Genomic DNA, 18,415 nt, shown 5'->3' with positions numbered 1-18,415 from the left:
CACCTGCTCTAGGTACTTCATGATTTTTTTTTCTTACTTAGAACCTAAAAGAAACTACTTCATTTATCTTCCATTAGATTACAAAGGAAAAGAAAATGGGACAGACCCATGTAGTCAGGGTTCTCCAGTAAAGCAGAAATAACCGTACACTACAACCAGATGGTGTAGCTCTAGTCCAAGCCTAGACACTGAGAACCAGGAGATCGGGGAGAGCTGATATTGGACATTCCAGACTGAACGTCTATAGGCTTGAGACCTAATAAAAGTCAATTTCTCAGGTTGAGTCTGAAGGCAGGAAAAACAATCATCCCAGACTTGTGGTTTCCAGTTCTGCGAGATGAAATCTTGCACGGTCCTGCACTCTCCCAACCTGGATGTTCAGAATATCCATGCTATACATGCCACCTGCCTGTTATAGCTTGGAAGCCACCTCAGTGATTAAATAGACTGGCATTTTATCTCAGTGTTTGTGTTGAACTAACATTTTATTTAATGGTCCCAGAACACAAGAGTAGTGGCACTGGCAATTCAGATCTGTCACAGAGAAGTCCTAAATTGTTTCCTTCGAGTGACAAAGTATATACATCTAGGGCAAAACATTGTATATGTAGGGTCCAGTACTATCCTAGGTCTCAGATATTTACTGGGAGTCTTGGAACGTATCTCCTGTGGATGAGTAGTGGGGGGCTACGGTATGTCAAAGCACTCTCTGCTTCTTAACAGGGCCTGCCTCGGGGAGAAGCTAATTAACCAGAGCCTAATCTCTTAGGGTATATTATTAGACCTAACTCACTAGGGAAAGAAACTAACCTGTTCTTGCTGGCTCTAGTTACCCTACCCCAGCTAGGTGGGGAGAAATGCCCAAGAAACCACCAAGAAACACTTATTTTTAATGCAATATTATTACATTGGCACCCCAAAACATAGCATGCTTGTCTATAAATCTAAGAAAATATCTACAAGATCTATATGAGGAAAACTATAAAACTCAATGATCTAAACAAGTGGAGGGATATTTTATGTCCATGGATAAGGATAAATATTATTTAGATATCAGTTCTTCTGCATATACCATGGTTGCAACTATATGACATTCTTGAAAAGCCAAAACTATTGACACAGTAGAAAAATAAGTGGTTGCTGGGGGTTGCGAGTGAGAGCAGAGGGATGATTAGTTTGTAGTCATCATGTGAAGATCATGTAAGATCTTCAGGGCAAGGAAAGTGTTCTGTATGATGCCATGACGATGAATACGTATCATTACATATTCATCCAAACCCAACCCATGTGCACCATCAAGAGTGAACTGCAACATACAGCGATTGTAATGTGTCAGTGTAAGTTTATTAGTAAGTTCACTAGCAAGTTCAAATGTGCCATTCTGGGGGAAGATACTGATAACGTGAGAGGCTATGCATATGTGGGGCAAGGCATGTAGAAAATCCCTGTGTCTTCTCTTCAACTTTACTCTGAACCCATAACTTCTGGTTTAAAAACTTTGATTACTTAAAAAAATGCAGAGCACTGTGCTAGCTCCAATATTGAGGCAGGAGGGGTTCTCTTCTACTTAGGGAAGCATTGGTTTTGTTTTCTTTTTTCTCTCAGGCTTGAATTAATTGAATGAGTGCTCCCTGCACTGGGGAGGGCAATTTGATTCACTCACTCTACATATTTAAATGTTAATTTCATCCAAAAACAACCTCTCAGATACCCAAAACATGCTGAATGAAGTATGTGGGCATCCCATGGCCCAGTCAAGTCGAACCATAATGTTAACCATTACAACAACTGGTGAGGAGACAAAGAAAAACCAGCCATATTGATTGCACTACATAGATTAATAGGTTCTCATATTTTAAGTTAATATTTTGTGTTAAATTGGATTAATATAGAAAACAATTGCATAACAATCTTTGATACAAACAAAATGCCCTGGTGCTCCTCCAACCCCAGCATTCTGTTGCTAAGACACGGTGTTGGCAGGACTTAGGTCAGAGCAGGTGTGCCATACATGTTTCTCCTGTTACCTGCTGATGTGGGCGCTACATTTATGCTGGTGTTATGTATGCTCCGTAGGAAAATTGTGTCAGTGTTCACAGAATTCTAAAACCAACATAACTGTATATTTAATACTTTTAAGCAAACAAAAAAATAGAGCATACCAAACTCATGTTAAATAATGTGATGTTTCTTACAAGTCAAATATTATCCATCATGTTTTTTTAAATTTTAATATGTTTATCTATTAAAATAAGAAATGGAGATAAAAGCAACATTTAAAAATGAAGTACCAAAATTAAGTGTATTCTAAAATGATTTATTGATACTTGGAATGGTTCTTGTTAGAGTAGCAAAGAAAAATGCAACATTTCTATTTATTTTTATTATAAACATTTTTTTCTAAGAAATGCAAACTTTTTGCAAATTAATTTACAAGCACCTTTTAAGCTGAAAAGTTAATTTGTTTCCAAAAATAAGACAAGTTAATTTTTAGCTAGTGGAGATAGAATCTTTCTAAACTAACTAACTTTCAAGTGACCATTTCATCACTGAATTAAAGTAACTATGTAAAGAAAGATAGGCCGCATCTATCTTGCAAATTTATATAATGCATACACTGCACTTAAATGTCTTATAGGTGCTTTTAACCCAGTATTTGTGCTCTACTTCTCTTAGCATACATAGTTACTAATAAAGGGGGAAGCAAAGGGGGTCTGACAGTAAACTTAGTATACAGGGAATCTAGATCAGATATCAGGACAGCATTCCATTAAGATCACTAGGAGCCCATAGTGTTTAAAGACACATTTGCAAACTCCAGGGGACTGCTGGCCCAGTACTGGATAACTGGAGAGAGGAAGAGAGCAAAATTCTTCTGCTGGGCGCAGACACAGTAGAAACCCAGTGACATAACAGAACTTTTTGACATGTGCATAGCCTTCAAGATGGTTCAGGAGGAAGTATTTCTACTTTTGGACACTCACAGTAGGAACTATAAAAGAGCAGAGCCTACCCTGGGAAAAAACTGGAAAGGTAATCAGATTGGACAGAATGTCCAGAAACCCAGTAGGTTCTGAAAGAGGATTGTTCAGGGAAAGGGCCCAACTAATGCCTGGGATGGTTTGAATGGCTCCCTGATCAGTGTTGAGAAACAAGAAAATATATGAAAGATTAATAGAAGCTTTGGAGCAGTTGTTTCTAGAGCCTGCCCACCTTTTATAACCCAAGAGTCTATGATTTGCCTTAAACCCCAATGAAATCTTGCTACTGCATTTAAACTTCTCCACATGCGTGTAATTTCAAATTCCTTTCTCTCAGCACTGCAAAAGAACTATTTTCACCAGTAACACTCCTGTTAAATTAAAGGTAAAAAATCTGCAGAATTTACTGAAACACTCAAAAGGTGAAAATTCACAGTTCTATTATAACCCTAAAGGACCATTAAAAAAAGTAACTTTGGAAAAAATAATTTGATCTATGTAAGGTTCCAAAAAGCAAACATATATTATTTCCATTAAAAAAATCTATGCACTCTTCAGCAGCAGGGCTGATCAACAAAAATAATACGCTTGGTAAATGAAAAATACAGAAAGCACTGGTCGATGTATATCTTATACTGTAAGGGAATTTTTTTAATTAAATACAAGAAATATACTGGTTAGAGTAACAATTCTTTTTCTTTTTTTAAATTTTTTATTTAATTCTTATTCAAGTACAGTTTTCTGTTTTATATTCCCTGCCCTGCCCCCCCAGTGCTTCCCACCTCCCTCCCATTTCCACCCCCCACCTTAATTATTGTCCATGTGTCCTTTATACTTATTCATGTGAATCCCTCCCCTTTTCCCCTATGATTCTCTCCCCTCTCCTCTCTGGACCCTGTCAGCCTGTTCAGTATTTGAGTGTCATTGGTCATATTTTGCTTGCTTGTTTATTTTGTTGTTTAAGATTCCTGTTAAAGGTGATATCATATGGTATTTGTCTTTCACTGCCTGGCTTATTTCGCTCAACATAATGTTCTCCAGTTCCATCCATGATGTTGCAAAAGGTAGGAGCTCCTTCTTCCTTTCTGCTGCATAGAATTCCATTGTGTAAATGTACCATAGCTTTTTGATCCCGTCATTTACTGATGGGCATCCAGGTTGCTTCCACCTCTTGGCTATCGTGAATTGTGCTGCTATGAACATTGGGGTGCATAGATTCTTTTGGATTGGTGTATGATAAACAAAGAAACAAACAACAAGTGCTGGAGAGGTTGTGGGGAAAAGGGGGCCCTAGTTCATTGTTGGTGGGATTACAGACTGGTACAACCACTATGGAAAACAGTATGGAACTTTCTAAGAAAACTAAAAATGAATGTGCCTTTTGACCCAGCAATTCCACTATTAGGAGTATATCCTAAGAACCCAGAGTAACAATTCTAATTGTTCTAATTATTTAGCAGATAAACCGTCAAAACTCAGTCAGTGGCTTACAATCTTGGTCTAACCCAGAATGTTGCAGTGAAGTCAGAAGGAAAGTTTAGCTTTATGGAGTCATTCAGGAATGTATGATAAGCTTCATCTATGCTATGGCTCTTCTATTTTCACCAGACTTTAATCTCAGTCCTAAAGCAAAGGTGGGGGTGGGGTAAGAAAGGAGGGGGAGAGGGGAAAGAGAAAGATTAGACAGGTAGGTAGATAGACAGGCAGCTAGATGATAGATAGATAGATAGATAGATAGATAGATAGGTAGATAAAGGCATGCCCTCTCTAAATTGCCTATGGAGAGCAGGACCAACAAAAAAAATGGAGTCATTTTTGTCAACCAAGTTGGGTGCCAGTCAGCCATGACACTTTGTTTTAAGAGGGAAACTACTTAAGTCACACTAGACACATCTGACAAGGAAACACACCCAAGATATTCTTCCATGTGATCAGAACAGCCATGTTTTTGGATCAGGACCACCGATAGATAGGCTCCTGGAAAAATTCTACACTTGCCATCAGGGGAGCCAAGACACTAAAAGACCCAGAAAGTGAAGCACTCCACTTCCAAGACACCATTTCTCAGCAGGCTCCAGGCCTCTGCTGAGACAGCCGAGCTCCACACACTGGGTGCTACTCCGCATTATGCTGATCTCCCTTGGCATCAGCCACTGGGGGCTCTGCCCTGCTGGACTGAGGACTTCATCTTCCCTTCTGCCCACCTGGCTCCAGAAATTGCAAGACACTGACTGCTCCCTTGCCCACGGTGCTGTCTCCCAGACCTGCAGACTGAGACTTTGGGACTCAGGTTCATTATTCCCTATTATCCCCCATTGCGTGTGTGTGTGTGTGTTATATTTCTCTTAGATTTTTAGAGTGTGACAAGAATATTAATATATGTTGATATACTTTACATAAACCTATGTTCAATAAAAGCTGAGTGAACAGCATAGTTACCTTGTGTGACTCTTGTCTATTCCTTGGTGCCTGGCTGCTCAGCAGGCAGCTAGCTGAGCAGGTGCCTGGCTGACTTACAGGAAAGACTATATTGTGAACATATGCTCATGCCATTGCCCCAGAAAGGAAGTGATATGTGTTTCTACTCACATTCCATTAATAAAAAATAGTCTCAGAGCCCTACAAGGATGCTAGGTGGACTGGAAAATAGAGTTGTTTAGCTGTAAGCCCAGAAAGGACTTAGGGAGGGAGACACTAACCCCTCTTCACAACATTGATAAACCAGTTTGAAAGGGAATAATTCATATCCAATATAACAATAGGACCCATGTGCTTTTTGGTAATGATTAGCCCATGCCACAGATCTAAACTGGAGGGAAAAGTAACAGCAATATCAGTCAAAATAAGAAAACTGTCTATGACACTTCATCGAGAATAGCAGGGGGCGATGGTTGGGATGATTAGTGACACTTTTAGCGGCAGACTGATGAGTTTGTGGTTAGAGCACTTCAGCTCAAACAGGCCTTACATGGGCTCCTCCTCCTCTTCCTCCCTCCCCCTCTCCCCTCCTCTCCTTGCCTTCCATTGTTCACAGGAGGACTAAAGTGCATCTATCAACAAACGTTCCATTGTTACGTATACTGAGCAAAAAGGGTCTAGACTCTCTGCGTCACAAATATATCTTAAATATAGCTTAAATATAGCTTAAATATAGCAAATATGACTGTAAAGAAGACAACACCTACAAATAAACTAGGTGACAAGTCGTTTTCATGAGCCCCAAAATATGAGTGGTTTAGGATAATCACCAAGAGCTACAAGATTCAACTGCTATAAAAAATTAATGAAGGAAACCTGTGATGGCTTTTAGAAGCAGAAAACTGAAAATCGGCATGTATACTAAAAAACCCACTGGGCAGTCCTATCACAGCATCTGCCTGTGGTAGTTGTAATTAGTAAGAATTGAAGCTTCAAATTCTCAATGAGTGCAATGGGACAAAGATAGTCAATAGCATTCAAGTAGGATATATGTCTGGGAGTATAAACCCTGAAAATGAATAAACCAAAGTGCTGTCCCAAGTTAAGTCTAAGGATTAGAATCCTAATGAAATAGACAAGTTAATGACCAAATAATTAGAGATGTTCAAATAAAAGAATGAAGAACACCAGAATTTGAATCCTACTGTTTTAATCTTAGTAAGAAGAAAAGAGAAATCTAGAATAGTGAAACTGGAAAAGCAATATACTTTCAGTCCTTTCTTTTTGATTCATATAAGATTTCATCTCACTGAAAACTTAGACACTTATAAAGATTGTGACTTTGTCCTTTAAATGTATGGGAGAAAATAAAAAAGAAATTAATCTCCAGTAAATGAGGAAAGTATTTTGGAAATTCATACTTACAAACAAAATAAAAACATGCATAATATTTCAAAATAAGGCAAGAAAAATAAATAAAAATATCATGTTTTGAGCCAACACAAATCAGAAAACAAAAGATCAGAAATTAGGTGACTGTAAAAATGAAATACATGAAAATGGAAGTCAAAACACTGTTAAGTATTAGAATGGGGATAAAATAAAATATGTATCATAGACATCCTTAAAGAAGAAAATCAAATAAATGGAAAGAACAAATACTAAAATTATAATCCAAAACAATTTCTCAAAATTAAAAAAAAACCTTGAAACTACGTAATAAAATAATACTGTGGGTTCCTTGTGGATCAGGGGTGTCAAACTCACTTTCACTGGGGGTCATATCAGCCTCATGGTTGCCTTCAAAGGGCCAAATGTAATTTTAGGACTGCATAAATGTAACTACTGCTTAACAGTTAAGCAAGAGCTCGGCTCTGCTGCTGGGTAGAAACAAGGTGGCAGGCTGGATTGGGTCCATGGGCCTTGGACCCCTCTGTTTGCCACCTCTGTTGTAGATCAAACAAAAACTTCCAACACTCAGACAGAGTCTGATAAAAAAATTAGAATTCAAAGTGAAAAAAAGAGTCTTTCAGGGTGTCCTTAATAGGGTATAAAAGGTTTTAAATTACAATTCAAACTAAGACGGTATTAGACTAACAAAGAAAAGGAAAATATGTTTCAATTAGAGAAATGATACAAACCCAACTGGATAGATGGGGAGGTGGGGCTTAGGGCTAAGTAGGGTGGGTGGATGGATTAAGCAGAAAAAAAAAAGAAAGAGACAAAGGTCAGGGACATGGGCAGTGGTGCCGTGATGGTCAGGGGGAGACAGGGAAGGAGGCAGAGGACAGCATAGAAGGGATACATGGATACGGACAGAAACTTGACTTGGAGTGATGAACACAAAATACAGTATACAGATGATGTGTTGTAGAATTGTGCATCTGAAATCTGTATAATTTTGTTAACCAGTGTCACCCCAATAAACCCAATAATAAGGAAAAATCATTTTTTGAAAAGAGAAAACCATTATTTTTCTTTTGGTGGTAAGGTTATAATGGTAGTTATTATTGAAAAGAAAAACTCTTGTAATTTAGAGATGCATACTGAAATATTCACACATAACTTAATGTAATATTGTCACTTGTCTTAAACTTGCCTGCAGTGGAAATGAAGTGTAACTTCTGTACAGAGAGAATAAGGTTGGCCATGGGCTGAAAATTCCTGAAGTTGTATGCCAAGTCCATGGGAGTTCATTACACTCGTTTCTCTTGCAACTATTTTAAATTATTTCATATAAAAGCTTTTTTGAAACATGAATTGTTGTTTTTTCCTATTTTAAAACTAATTATTCTCTCAAACATTATTCTTTGATTTACTCCACCAAATGCAGTAAATTTAATTTCCCCACAATGAATTATTTTTGTACATTTAATCATGTTGGGGGGGGTAATTCTCGATTGCATTTCTGGTCCCAAAAGTTTTAGCCGCTACTAACTAAACTAATATCCTTAACAAATTACTATTTTCTCTAAATTAAAAGTATACAAGATTGCATGAAAATATTCTTGAAGTATATCTGAATATATAACTCTGTGTCTTTTAGTGAGAAAATCATGTGTTACTTTTAATTTAAGCACAAGAAACAAGAAATTATTTTTGGTTCAAATCCCCATACTGTAGTTACAGTTCTTCAAAATAATCCACCGCCATGGTTTCAACTATAGACATATCACTGTATTCAGTGGTAGTTCAAACTGCAAATCTGACCATTTCAGCTTCCTGTTTGTTTGCTGTATTACCCTTCTTCTCCATCCTCTTCAGACCTGTGCAGACTTCTTTTCCCCACTCTTCAGCTTCAAGTCTTAAGCCTTCAAGTCCTATGCAACAGGGGGCCTTCTGCCTGGAATGTTCTTGCCTTTCCTTCATTTAGTTCATTCTTACACATTGATCAACACGTAGTGTTAATATCACTTCCTAGAAAAATGATTTCTGAAATTTGTTTGGTATTTGTCTTGGTTTATACGTTCATACCACCACCTTGTGATTTCCTCTTAGAGCAAATATATGCATGTCTACTAAATACCTACAAATATCTGTGACTTGTCTTAGGTGACAAATTTTATGAAGGCAGCAGCAATAACTGTTTTATGCTTCAATAAAGTAGTATATTTCCTATTTTCTGAGATGTCAGTCATATTAGGGATATGCAGATTTGTTGATTTAAGTATTTCTGAGTATTGCGGGTCTTTATGCTTCATACTTCCATCAGATAACAAATGTTTCCTAAACTAAAATCACCGATATCCCGCTCTATATTCGCTTTTAAAAATCTGCTTTCAGGTGCCCCTTCTCATTCCTCATACCCACCAACACTTCTCTTAGGAAACGGTAGCAAGTTAAGGAGAACTTACTGAATGACTTAGTTCACAAGAAATCCTCTGTAGTATCCTATGTCCCCCTTAAGATTCGGTCATTTACACTAAATGGATCCCAGGACACTCTAGAAACACAGTCTCAAAGTCACTTCAAAATTGCAACCTGTAGAGTATACAATGGATGTTTTTGAAGGAGTAATTTAAAAACACACAGGGAAGCAAACAAGAAGAGCTTAACAATAATAATGGAAGAGGACAAAGGCAAGCACCAGTAAAAATCTTAAACTGCTTAGTGTCTAAGAACAGAGAGGAGAGATTTATACAACAATATTGATGTAAGAGTTTCTAAAGCTTTATTGGCCTTACGTTGAAAAATCGCGTGATAATTTGAGTGGTCATGTTATGGTAAACAGTGAATGTTATAAGCACTTTAATTCTCCTACATAGAGAAGAAACTAACTCAAATTAAAATGCTGAGAAAAATATGAATGCTTTTATGTCTTACTTTTATTGAGCCAAGACATGTTCATTGCATTCTTGATAATAGTTTCTACTAAATGTTTAGTGTGCTATTAAAATTCAATTTTATGCGTTTATATTTATTTAACGCTTAAAAGTTTACCTGAATAGTTTAACTTGACCAAAATATAGTTGATTTAAAAGAGAAATGAATAAATGTGTAATCAAAAGTTGATTAATACAGAACACTAAAATAATTTACTTTTAAAATGTTCATTGTTTTAATACTCAGATTATCACACTATTGACTATAAGCAGCAGCACTTAAAGAATATGCTCATCAATCATCATGGATATAAAAATACTAGCCAGCTTTATTTCATTCCTTACACAATTTTTTCTCCAATTAGAAAGTTAGTAAATTTGGAATTAGGTGTTTTGCTGACTATTACTGAGTTTGACACCTCAGTGATCTGTGTAGTATTTAATAACATAGAGGATTACCTTTACATAGTGTGTAAATGAGTAAAGTGCCTGAGGACCACCTTTGAAATGAGTAAAGTGTCTTTTTAAAGCTGGTAAAGGCCACACTAGCTTTGAGAAGGATCAGGAGCTAAATCAACTCAAAATATTCTAAGGATGATAGTGACTCTTAGGAGACCTTTGTACATTTGTAGTTGAAAGAATTTAGTCCCAAGGAAAGACAAAAAAAGACTCATTATTATTATAGCTGTTTAGGAAACTACTTTTTTGACATTAAAGTGCATATAATTTATGGACAAATTTTCATACACTCCATAAAGCATGCGTCGAATTAATGTTCTCTCCTTGGTTTTTCTCTCTGTGGTTTGAGAATTTATTGTAAAAGTTTTAAAAATTCCTGGTTTTACCAAAAGTAGTTAAAAATACAATGCAACTGTACCGTTTATATAGTAGTTGTGTAATTTGAAAGTAGACTATAATATCTTTCTCCTCAAAAATGAGGGTGGAGAGACAGTGCCAAAGTCACTCCACTTTATTTTGCAATATTCTATGTTTACACAGTGTATTGCTTCACAATACAGTCTATAGCATGTTCTTGAAATATCATCATCTTTTGCTGGTATTTGATCATGCACGTTGAGAATTTCGTATTATTTGCAATAATGATGAGTAATTTTTAAACATTTATTTCCTTGATTAGTTCATTTTAAGCCTTGTTGTGATTGTAATTAGCCATATATTAAAGTACGCTATGCTTCATCAAGTATGACCCATACTGACAGGCCCAGCATAAACAAATTACTGAAATTTTATAAAACTTTTGAAAAACACATCCTTGATTATTAAATTTGGAAGTCGCATTGTTTATTGATTAGCATCCCTAAAAATATCTCTAATTATGTTGCTATGATAAAATGTCTTGCTTTGTGAAGCAATTTTTACTATTATTATCATAAAATATCTGGTGAAGAAGCTCACCAGTTAGCCAAGTACATTGAAAGAACAGGATGAAATAGCTCAGAAACTACCTTTAAAAATAAGTCTTAAAATAACATTAGTTCTAATTATTGAAATAGAATATAGCAACCTATCATATCTATCAATTTGTCATAATCCTGTAAGATAGACTATAATATTTTTTTTCAATTTAGGTTAGAATTCAGAAATATAAAAATGACTGCAACGTAAGATAAAAATGCTACAAGCATAGGTAAATTATGACAATAAAATATTAGATATGGTACATTTTAGGAATATTATATTTTGTTTTTCTCTTTTCCCAACTTAATTTGAACTCACTTCAGCAAGAATTTGAGATATAAACATTGATTTTAAGCCCATTTACAAAACAGAAATTGCTATGCCTTTTTACTTGAAATGGTTGTCCCCTAAGTTATAGTTTGATCTGAAAAACTTATCTTAAAAGACATTAACCTTCCCTAAAGTAATTCCTACTTAGGGCTTGCCTTGCTCTAAATGGCACCTTTGTTAGCCAAGTGTTCTTTTGAGGTTCTCCTCTGTTTCTAGATAGAATTGTCAGAGATGTAAATCACTAGTGAAACTCTCTCTCTCTCTCTCTCTCTCTCTCTGATAGTATGGATTCAAATTACATATCAAAAATGTTTTATTCCTCAAATCAGGAATGAGGTTCAAAGGATGTAAAGGGAATTTAATTGTGAGAAAATGTATTGCTGTATTCCATTGTTCTTTATCCTCTCACTGGGGAGGAAATCAAGAGGAAGAAAGAATGAAACAAGAGCCTTATGTTGTGTCCAAAAATTAAAAATAAAATGAGACAGTATATGAAGTGCAAGGTTTTTATCTTTAGTTCAATTAGGAATAAAAGTTTTTAATGAAAATAGTTAATCATTTACATTCCTTTCTTTGTGTAAAAAGTACATTTAATGTTATTGAAGAACCACATCTAAATAAAAATTGTTCTGCATTATCTCTACACACTAAAAATAATTCTGCTCTTATGCTAATTTTTTCAAATCTAACTAGTTTATTTTATCTTCAGAGATGCAGAATTGATATCAGAAGATAAAAAATACAAGTTAGTAACCACTAAGAAACACTGGGTAAATTGTGAAAAGATTCTGAAAATTAACCTTTTTCAAAAAAGAAAATAAATCTGTTCTACACTGTAAAGGATTACTAGTATGTATTTTTAAATTGGGATGTTTCTGTGAGGTAAAGACCTTCAAAAGTAGGTCTTCAAAAGCAGTAGAAATATACTTTCTGAAATACAACCAGGGTTTAAACGCTGTGTCTACCACTCAGTACCTATTCAACCTTATATATTCACTAACACTTGGACCTCAATATGGAGAAAATAATTATTATATTGTTGGATTACTTATCTATATGTGTGAGTCTGTTAGTAGTTTTCAGTAAATAATGACCGTGGTGACTTTTAGCATCATCAGTACTAAGCATTATGCATATAATGAACCTTTTATAAATAGATAAACAGTACAGATAAATTGTCCAATACCAATGCTTTACATTTAGGTAATTTGGTACATTCTCAAAGCTCCATAGAAAAAAGTAATTTTCAAATAATATTGGTGTGCTTTTTTATAAAAATATACATTTAAATTCATTTAATGGTCTATTGCACAGTTGCACAGCAATCTACATAGCTGAGAAAACTTGACTCTGTTTTCTGCTTTGTAACTTCGGGCCTTCACACTCACTTTGGGTGCTTTTCTCAGCACTAGTTTCCTCTGCTGAGATGATTGTTCGTCAGTCTCCACACCGGTGCCCATTTGCTGCTGAGAGGTCAAGCAAGAGGGATCTCTAGAGATGTCCCCTGGGTTGGCAAACTGGGGTCTATGATATGATCTCTACATGAGCACATGTGAAGCAGGACAAATCAGGATTGAAGTTGCTTAAATATTACATGAACAAAAATATTGTCTATTCATAGAAAAAGAATTTGTCTTCAGCATGACAAAGAAAAAAACAGAGGATGCAGACAGTTCTAGATTTAAAGAAATGTAAGAGACATAACACATGCAATTGTGAATATCAATTCTGATTGGAATGAGCAATAAAAAGTCATTTTCGAGAAAATGGAGGAAATTGGAATACACCATCACATGATATGGTGTAGTTAATATTGTTAGGTATTGTAATGGCATTGCAGTGACGCAGGGAAAGCTACATATGTCTATATATAATGCTTACAGAAGTATGGGGTAAAGTGAAATAAAGTCAGACATTTTCTTCAAAATACCTCCAAATAAATCTGTGAACAGACGAAGCAATGTTTTAAAATCTTCATAATGGTTGGATCTAAGTAAAAATTCTACAGAAATTATTTCTTCTTTTATATTATTTAAAATATCCCTAATATCATTGAATTCAAATCATTTTTGAGGTTTGAAAATCATACATTTTACTTTCATTTATAGTGGTCTTTAACATTTTTTAAAACATTTTATTGTTATTCTATTACAGTTGCCCCAATTCCTCCCACTTCGTCCTCTTAAAAGAAGTAATCTTATCCTCTGTTTCTAAGATAAGCCTGGAATATATACCATGCCCACCCTCCTATTGAAAAGTACTAAAAAATTGTGTAAAATCAAAAGAGAAAACCAAATCTTTGATTTTATCAATGAGCTGGCAAGAAAGCAAGACATTCTGAGGTCAAGAACTACTTTGAGGGAAGAAAGAAGAGAGGTAAATGGCTTTTTACTGGAACAAGCTTCTTTCCCCAAGGACATTGAAAAACAGAACCAGAGGATGGTCTGGTTTTTGTGTATTTGTGAAACTGGTTCAAGGTGGTCAGCCTCTCATGGGAATGTCTGCATCCATTGGGATTTCAATTGATACAACTTCAGTGGAAGAGGGCACTAACTAAAAGGTCTGTTTCTCTCACCCCACACTAGATCAAAAATGAACTGCCTCAAAAGGAAGAGCAAGGAAGAAATGAAAAAAAACACTCAGTGGAATTAATAATGATGAGCTAGCTTTAATAATTCTTCCTTCTGAATCCACTTGATCTGGTTAGTTAAAAACGAATCTAAAGTAAACACAAATCATTGGACTAAGATCCACAGAAAATGATTTCACACTTAAAAACACAAAGCACACAAAGAAATTTTTAAAATGAGAAACAGTAGAAGCAGTTGAATGTTGAATCAAACTCCAATAGAATATAGGATAGACTAACATTCCTAGGATGCATTCTTACTATGTATAAAGAACCAAAAGGGGTAATTAAATCACAAGTAAATGCAATTAAGCATTACAGGAGACTCTTTCACACTGCTTGCCTCGGTGTCCATACCTCCCAGGATTCAGTCTTTGTGTAGCCATTTCCGGCACTGATGCTGAGCTTGGTGATTTTTCCTGCTCTGATCAATGGGAAATTGCAAATGTATAAAGGCAGATATATGATAAGCATTTGAGCATGGGTGTGTTCTCTGGGAATGTTCCCCTTTAACATCCAGACCCCGTGGTACATAAAAACTTAGGAAGTACAAATAAATTATGAAAGGAGACAGAGACACCTTCATAGATGTTTCAACACCAACCGAGCCTCTAGCTGAATATCACCATGTAGGTGAACTCCGTTATGGCACGTGCATTGATCTCAGTCAACCCACAAAATCACAGCAATGAATGACCAGTAAAAAAAATCAATGGTTGAAAATGTTGAGAAAACTATCTGAATCCACGTATTGATAATGTTGGTTTGACTCTCACTCTTGGGGAGAATTTTTTTTAGTTTAGTCTCTGAGACTAATGTTCTGATAGATACTATGCCTCTGTAGTAGCCATTGAAATACAATCGTTATGCTCTAATATTAAAATTTAAACAGGGAATTTTTGTAGAAGTAACCAATTTTAGTGTATTACTGAACAGTAATGAAATATTTCTGTGTTAGAATTATGTAACTCTTATTTTAATATTTAATATGAGGTAATTATTTTCATTTTGATATAGTGAGTTTTTAAAGAAGATATCTGGAATTTCCTCCAAAAACAATTTTTAAAATATATCTGCTTTTTAACCCAGTGATTCCACTGCTGGGAATATACCTGAAACACCAATTTGAATGTATGCGCCCCTATGTTCATAGCAGCACCATTTATGATAGCCAAGTGCTGAAAACAGCCTAAGTGCCCATCAGTAGTACATCAGTAGTACTGTGGTACATTTACACACTATACAGCAGAAAGAAAGAGGGAACTCCTACCTTTTGTGACAAGATGGGTGGAACTGGAGAATATGGAGGAGGATAATGGTGAAAAGAAGGGAAAGGGACTAGTCAAAGGACATGTATGAATGACCCACAGACATGGACAAGAGTGTAGGGCCTGACTGTGGAGCTGGGAGTAAGCTGGGTAGAGGAGGGGAAAAATTGGGACAACTTGAATAGAATAACAATAAAAAAGAATCAAAGTAAAGCAAAGTAGTGCAACTACAAAAAAAAGAGATATCTTGGATTGGTTTGTTGAGACAGACTTTTTTAAATCCTTGTGTTATTCATATTTTAGATAGAGCTATTTTTTTCCTGGTGTCTTACGTATAGTGGGATCCACGTACATATGAACCTCTTACTAAAGAGTCTTTATTTTGAAATTATTTTTGTTTGTTAACATGAGTATAGTTTAAGGGTTTGTCTTCAGAGTTTTTTTTTTACAGGTTTTTATTGAGTTTAGATGTGGCTTCTTAGTAAAAACTGTAAGAAGATTGTTTTGGTTGAAAGGAAACTTTTTTAAATTTATTAAGGTGTTTCTTTGATGAATTGAAATATAAAGACTTGGTAGCAATTGTAAAAGAGAGGTCAAACTTATTCATGATGCTCTTTTTAGGTTTGCTATTAAACACAGGTTTAGAGTTATGTCAACAAAACATACTCAATTATTATTCCCATGTATTTTTTATGATAGGCTTTTTATGGTAGTAGCCTTAATAATTTTGTTTTAACCAGTGAGTAATTACACTCTTATGCAAGTGATAAGTGAAATATTTATGTATGATATGATGGTTAAATTGATGCAAGATTATTGAGGAGAGGTCAGATTTAAACTGTACTATAGCTACCCTATAGATCTGAGGCAGGAAGTAGCGTTTTGATGTTGTGAATAGGTTTGCCTTGACCATCACCAAATTTTAGGAAGTAGAGGAAAAGTAAGTCAGAGTCATAGAATACACAAAACAGAATGCCAATTAAATAACAGAATGTGTGCTTAAAGTTCGTTAAACCTGTCTTTTTGCCAAATGCCCTTCAGTTTGCTTAGCTAGAATTAAATTCTTCCACTATCTTAGATTTCATAAGAAACACTGCTCAAGAACTTTATCTTTGCTAATAAAGAAGTTAGCTTCATGGTAATTACATGTGGGTTATGACACAAGAGGAGGCAATATAATTACTGGCGATTATTGTTTGCTGATTCCATATGGGCACAATCTTGAAAAATGTTCTAAATCATTCTTTCCATTTATTTGAATTATATTTTCTAATCCATAAGTCTTCAAATTAGAGTGAGCGGATTGGCCCATCTATTTAATTCCAACTTTCCCACTGGTTCCTAATGCATAGGAATTTTCATCCCAGGTCCTTCTCACAGAACAACTCTTAATCTTATTGGTAGAAAATCCTATTCACCCTGAATCCTGTCTTTTACTTTCCTTAATGGTCTTCAAACACTTTCATTCCTGTAGTATTCCCTCATTCTCCTGACTTAGTCTTTTTTCCCCCTTCAGGCCTTAGTAATATCAGCCACTTTGTTCATCCATGTTCACATTTCAAATCAGCAATAAACCAGTAGCAAACAAAGATATTTTTAAAATCCCTAATGACAAGGAACTTTAATACAATCAAAACTTTTAAATATTCAAGACTGATTTTGTCCTGGCAAAATTTTCATGAAGGATGTTCCAATTGCTTCCTCTGCTTTGAACTGAAATGCCAAAAATCACCCCCACCATGTTATATTACCTTTGGTCAAGCCTGGGCCCTAGATGAGGGAAACACATTTATATCTTTGTAATTATGTATAAATATAAATAATTATATGCTATGCAATTATTAGAGTAGAAAAATCAGCCTTAATTATAAATTAATATTTTTAACTGTAGAATTCAAAAAATGGTTTGACTCATCTGAACTAAAAATTGTGTATTTTTGTATATAGGATTTTCAAAACGTATTAGATTCATAAACCATTGTATTTTTTATTTTTTTATTTAATTCTTGTTCAAGTACAGTTTTCTGTCAGAAATCATTTTAATACAAACTTTTTGCTGTTATTTCTATGTACCTAGCTGAAAAAACTTTCACTTAGTTAGTAACTCTGATGTTATTTTTACAGTTGTTACTCTTATAACCAGATTAAGACTACTTCATTTTTCTGCCCATACCTCTTCTAAAAATATAGAATATCAAATATTATCATGAGTATTCTTTATCAACATTCCTATTCTATTTATTTTAATCCTTTCCTTTTAGAAACTGCATAACTAAAACTTTGCAAAATCCAAGTAAATCATAGTTATAGAGGTATACAACCTTATGTATCATTTAAAACATATAAATGATAAAGAGCAAGTCAGCAAAGTCCTCTTAAAGAGATCAACTCCTACATCAGCGAAAAAATATATAATTATGTGAGATCTTCTATTTTATTTAACTGATTTTTAACCACATCTCATATTAAGCAATGACAAAGCAAATGCTCTCAGATATAAAATAGAAGCAACATGATGGAAATACATATTTAAATGCCATTTATTATCCCTGGATTTCCCATATGTCATTCATATCCCAGTGGGCATTATAATAATGGGAAAATATTATTTAAATTCTTCAAGGCAAAGTTATCATTCTCCACATGCTTTTTTCTAGTTTATAGCAGTATATATATATATATATATATATATATATATATATATATGTTAGATTAATTGGCATTTCAAGTTTCTATAGCTATGTTTCTCCATAGCTCCATCCAAAATTTACATTGCATTGCTTGTTTTTAATGGGTTATATTAAAATTCACATATAACACCTATAATGGGAAATAAAAGACAATGTAAAGTGGATTTAGTGATACTTAAAAAGAAAAAATTTAAGCTCTAACCAAAAACCACAACTGAAAGTTAAACATGTATATCAGCTCAATGTAAACACATCTCTCAAGATATAATTTATTTTATTCAGATATTTATTAGGTTGGTCAAGAAGTCCATTTAGTTTTTTTCTGTAAAATAAAAAACACATTTTTTTCATTTTCACC

The sequence above is a fragment of the Sturnira hondurensis genome, unplaced genomic scaffold, assembly GCF_014824575.4.
Source record: "Sturnira hondurensis isolate 20B ecotype Veracruz unplaced genomic scaffold, ASM1482457v3 Scaffold0014384, whole genome shotgun sequence".
Taxonomy (NCBI): domain Eukaryota; kingdom Metazoa; phylum Chordata; class Mammalia; order Chiroptera; family Phyllostomidae; genus Sturnira; species Sturnira hondurensis.
The sequence above is the reverse complement of the archived record's forward strand: the minus strand, read 5'-3'. Positions refer to the sequence as shown.